The 5757-nt window shown below is 41.7% G+C and overlaps 1 non-coding gene across 1 annotated transcript; it reads left to right on the top strand.

Moving 5' to 3' along the window:
* The first annotated feature begins 4473 nt into the window (after nucleotides 1-4473).
* LOC130510363 (small nucleolar RNA R71) lies at nucleotides 4474-4580 on the top strand. The gene has a single exon (XR_008944035.1). It is a non-coding gene; the product is annotated as a small nucleolar RNA R71 (small nucleolar RNA).
* The last annotated feature ends 1177 nt before the right edge of the window (nucleotides 4581-5757 follow it).

Below are 5757 nucleotides of genomic sequence, written 5' to 3'. Positions count from 1 at the left end.
GGACACCGCCTTGATCAGAACATCTTTACCGCCCATAATAGCTTAACAAACCAGCCAGATAGTCGATCCTTCTGTTTGTCATAGATGTAATCCAGCATTTCGGTTTTGGAGCCACTGAAGCATTCCAGCAATCCCAAATATGATCCTGATCCACCTTCCTTTAGAATACCAGACACTCCTTTGAGAACTTCTTTCATCTCATCAGGTACCTTGGCTCCAAATGTGATTGCTGATTTGGCTAGATTCACTTGCTGCCCCGTCGCCTTCTCATACACCTTTAAGATTCTCATCAATTCACTCGCCTGATTCACATCAGCCTTGCATATCAGCAAGCTGTCATCAGCAAAGAGCATGTGATGGATCATTGGGCCTTGCTCTGCGAAGCTAATTCCTTGAAGCTTATTATTATTCACTGCCATCTCCAGCATTGTATTAAGCCTTCAGTACACAAGATGAAAAGGAATGGAGATAGAGAATCTCCTTGCCTCAGACCTCTCTCTGGGTGAATACTCCTGAATGCTTGATCGTTGATAAGTGTAGAGAACGTCACCGTCGAAACGCAGAACATAACTCTGTCAATCCAAACCTCCAAAACCCATAGCTCGAAGAAGAGCTCTCAAATAACCCCACTCAACTCTATCATACGCCTTGGACATGTCAGATTTGATTTCCATGAACTCTTTGGAAATCTTTTTGTTTGTCCTTAAGGCATGAACGATCTCATGTGCTATGAGGATATTATCAGTAAGCAGTCTCTCTTCGACGAAAGCAGATTGAGTGGGCGATAAGAGTTTTAATCTGCTCATCATAATCTTGGAAATGAATTTATATAACACAGAGCAGATACTGAATGGTCTGAGGTCAGACATCAAGACTGGATCCACTATCTTGAGTAACAGGCACAAATGAGTGTAGTTCTATTCTCTCGGGAATTATCCATGGATGAAGAACTTTTTGACCTCTTCAGTAACCTGTTTGCCAACAGTTCCTCAATACTTCTGAAAATAACCCTGACATACAGTCTGGCCCAGGTGCACTTGCCGGCTTGATGGAGAACACCGCATCCCTGACTTCTTCATTAGTGACCTCTCTGGTCAGCAGATCATTCATAGTGGCAGTGACTTTGGAATTGAAACCTTCAAACATGTGGTCAAAGTTCCCATCACTTCCTGCTTTGAAAAGATTGTTGAAAACATGTTATCATTTTCTTTTTCTTTTCTTTCCTTTTTTTTATATTTTTTTATTTAGGGGGAAGAAGTCAAATAACACAATCTAGAGCTTTCTTTTCTTTTATTGTAAGGTCCCTAAGGCTTTTCTTTCAATCTACACTCTTTTGTTCATCATTCTCAACTTTCTCACTACCCAAACCCAAGATACAAGCTTGTAAAGGACATAAACCCAACCATCATCCTAGAAGCTAGCTCAAATCATGATCCTATGCTAGCAAGAGATAGAGAACAAATCCATGTCGCCTCCAATACTCTCAAGATTTTGCACATGACAAGCTATCAGAAAAGGCCTCACTCATGCAAATCAATGTTGGCTTCAAAGAAAGGTAAGGGCTCAAGGGTGAGGAGTACCATTTGGGTTAACAAAGAGCGGTACAATGGAAAAAGATAACCCAAATGTGTATGAGAACCATGATCAAGTATGCAAATGCCCATAAGTGAGAGAAATTAAGTTCATTTTAGCCTAAGTTCAGTTTGGAGTTGGTTTTAAGAACAATGCCAAAATCAAGCAAGCAAACAAGTTTTAAGAAGAGTTTTCAAGGCTCGAAGCGTGCAAGGCTTTCAAGAGATGCTTAATTAAGCTACCTGATATGCTTAACTGGGGTGTCAAATTCAGTGCAAACAAGTGTTCTTTACAAGGTATCAATAGCTTCTCCATATGCAAGTGAATGCAACCTATATGATCTAGACTCAATCCTAAGAATGCAAGTGATGCAATTACATGATTCTTTTATGCATTTTTCAAAATTTTAATTTTTATGGTTTTTCTATGCATATATGAATGTACAATGCAATGCATGAGACTCACAATCAACAAAGCAAATATGATCAAATACTTGATACCTCCCCCAAACTTAAATCACACAGTCTCTGTGTGAGTAAGAGAGAAGGAGATACCGAAAAATGATAAAGGCAATGGTATGTGCAAAGAAGGGTTGGAGTGATACCTCAAGTGGAGAGTGAAGTGTGGTAATGGGTGTCTAGAGCTTGAGCTTTGAGCTGGCCTTAAACTTCTGCCACACTTATTGAAAACATAAAAAAAGGGAATTGCAAATTTATATACAAGGATAACCATGAGACTTCCTCCCAAGTGAGCTTGTTTTGAGTCACTAGCTTGACTACCTTTTCTCTTGTACTAGTGAGAAGGAGGATCCTTCCCACCTTCAAGAGTGATGGTGAGGACGTGGGAAAGGAGTTGAGGTGTGATGATGGCCTTTGCACTTGAGAATGGCTTAGACCTTCCTTTGCACTTGATCTTGTACTCAATGGCTCCATCTTTGAGCTTTATTGGCTGGAGAGTGAGAGTGTGAGGAATCTTATCAAGAGCTGGAGGATGAGGTTCTTTCACTATCTTCTTCTTCTCATGAGCAGCCTTTGTGGCACTACTCACCTCCTCTTTTTTAGCACTTTCCAAGTGCTCAACACACAACTTTTTAGAGGACTCTCCAACAAGATCTTCTTTCTCAGGAACAACCACTTTAGCTTGGGTCTTCTCAATGGATGGTTCTTCACAAGTGATTGTTCCACAATACCCAACATCTATTGGAGATTGGATTGGGTAAGAGACAGTCTTGTTCACATTGAGGAGTGTGACCTTCTTGTTTGGGAAATCAATACATGCTCCAACTGTTGTGAGAAATAGAGTGCCAAGGATCAAAGGAACTCTCTTCTCAGTTGCCATCTTCAGAACAGTAAGGTCTATAGGAATTGTGCATGCTCCAATCTTCAAAGGGAAATCCTTGATGAGGCCAATGGGGGTTGTAGAATATGAATCCCCAAACATGAGAGAAGATGTGTTTGGCTCCATGCTCTCAATACCAAGATTTTTCACCATTTCCAATGAGATCACATTCACACTTGCACCAGAATCAACCAAAGCATCATTCATAGTGATCTTACCAAGGGAGCAAGACAATGTGAACTTCCCTTGAGACTCTAGCTTAGGGAGAGACTTTGGAGGGACTGGTGGATCAATCTTCAAAATGGAGATGTTCAAAAGCTCGGCCACTTCTGCTTGGTGTTCTAGAATGTTCTTGATGGCATCATTTGGACATGAGCTTCACGCATACCAGAGATTTCTGGGAGCCTGACCCCAACATCACTAAGATCTTTCCTGAACTTGGAGATAACCTTCTTCTGAGCTTTGGTGAGGACCCTTTGTGGAAATGGGAGTGGGACCTCATATGGTGGTAGCTTAACCTCAGGAGCTTCTTCCAGCTTGGCATCTTTCAACTTGTGGTCAGCTCTCCTCTCAACCGGTTTCTCAGCTCTAGGCTCAGCTCTCTACAGATTCTTTGCTTCAACCTTCCTTTCAGCTTGTACCTGAACCCTTTCCATAACTTTATCCACCATCTGTGCTTCAGCGGTTGCTACAACCAATTTTTCAACTTTCCCAAACACTAGCTTCTCAATCTCATCTACCTCTTTCTCATAATCACTCAGCTCAATCTCTGAAGAAGTAGTAGAGATGATAACATTGCAAGACTCCTTGGGATTCTTTTCTGGTTTCCCTGGTAGAGATCCCATTGAGCTCTTGGAAGATGATGGCATAGAGGCGACCTGACTTTCCAAAGTGTTGAAGCGAGATGCAAGTTGTAAGAACTTGTTGTTGAGGTCAGAGTAGTTCCCATCAATCTTTGTGTGGATGTTCTTGAACTCATAAACCATTGTCTTCTCATTTCTGGCTTGAAATTCCAAAAGTTTCTTGAACATAGAATCCACACTTGAATCTGAAGCTGGAGCTTGAGAAGAACTACCTTTTGCTTGAGTAGACTGATTACTTTGGTTGCTAAAACCAGGAGGGTAGCTTTGCGTGGCCTGGTATCCTCCTTGCTGATTGTTGTCGTGAGGTTTTTGATGGTAGTTGTTTTGCTGAAAGTTGGGCTCCTTTCTGTACCATGTACCATTGTTGTTGATGAAGCAAAGCTCATTCACCTTAGGAGGAACCTCTTGACTAGGATCACCAACAAAGCTAACCTGCTCCTTCTTGGATTGGTTTGAAAGAACCAAGTCCAACTTGTCTTGCTAAGACTTGATATCTTTCCTTGTCTGCTGGTCATCCCCTCTGTTGGCTCTATCATACTCCTCATTGTAGACTGAGTCACTCTTTGCCATGTTCTCCACCAGCTCCTCTGCATCCTGCTCAGTTCTGCCCAAGAAGAAACCATTACTAGCAGTGTCAAGGCTGTTTCTGCAAGATGGGAGAACTCCTCTGTAGAAAGTGCTAAACAAGCTCTCCTTGCTGAAACCATGATGAGGACACTGAGCTTGGTAGTCCTTGAATCTCTCCCATGCCTCATTGAAGCTCTCTAGATTCTTGTGCTGGAAACCAGAGATCTCGTTCCTTATCTTAGCTGTCCTTGAGGTAGAGAAGAATTTCTCCAAGAAGGCTTCCTTACATCCCTCCCAAGTGGTGATAGTGTCACTTGGGACAGACCTCTCCCACTGATGTGCCTTGTCTCCCAAAGAGAAGGGAAACATCTTCAGCTTGAATGCATCTTCAGAGACACCATTTGTCTTGGACAAACTACAATACTGATCAAACTTGTACAAGTGATCAATAGGATCTTCAGCTGCCAGGCCATGAAACTTGTTGTGCTCAATGGTGTTGAGTAGCCCTGACTTGATCTCGAAGTTGTTGTTCTCCACAGGTGGTGCTCTGATTCCCAACCTATGACCATGAATGTGAGGGCGATCATAGGTTCCAATGGCGCGAGCTTGGCGCTGTGGGTGTTGTGGTCGAAGGTTGGCAGCTCCTTGACCATTTCCCTCTTGGACAGCTCCCAAAGGGATCTCTCTATCTTGATTATGGTTCTGCTGGTGAGCCATATCAAAACCCAATATGTTGAAATGAGCATGTTGCTCTTTTTCTCTCTTTCTTCTTGTATTCTCTCTTTCCAAAGCCCGGATGTCTGGTACTAGAGGAGTGAGGTTTGTAGTCCCTCTACTTCTCAAGTTCATACACCTGAAATGCAAAAAGAGGAAGAAGCAGAGCCAATATCACAATAACAATAAAAATGACTTAGTCTCAAGCAAATGACTAATTCCAATGTCAAAATCACAATAGAACTTGGCAACGGCGCCAATTTGATAACATAACTTTTCAAGGTCCCTATCAAATGATGTAGTATAAAAGATTGTCGAACCAATCCTAAGTGATTTCAATGCAAAGGGAATGCAAGTCCATGCTTAATCTAAGTGCAAACCAAAAGTGAAATGAGTTTTAAACTAGAGCAATACTGAAATGCAATAAAACAATAACCTTTCTTTGATTATGAGATGGGAGAACTCATGGGATAAGGGATTAGACCTTGGGTGATCAAGTTTTGAACTAAAGGTGACAGCTTTCAATCAATCTATTAACCTTAGGCCTAGACACAATCCTAAACAAACTCTATCTCTAGATGGATGCTCATTTGCTAAGATGACTCAAGCATCAAATCTCTTTGGTTGAATGTCATAAAAGCAATCATTAAAATCAAGTCTACTAGCCATCTTAACACCTTTAACAACAAATCTCTTTGGCAAA

The sequence above is a fragment of the Raphanus sativus genome, chromosome 3, assembly GCF_000801105.2.
Source record: "Raphanus sativus cultivar WK10039 chromosome 3, ASM80110v3, whole genome shotgun sequence".
Lineage (NCBI taxonomy): Eukaryota > Viridiplantae > Streptophyta > Magnoliopsida > Brassicales > Brassicaceae > Raphanus > Raphanus sativus.
This window is presented reverse-complemented; position numbering and strand designations above follow the sequence as displayed.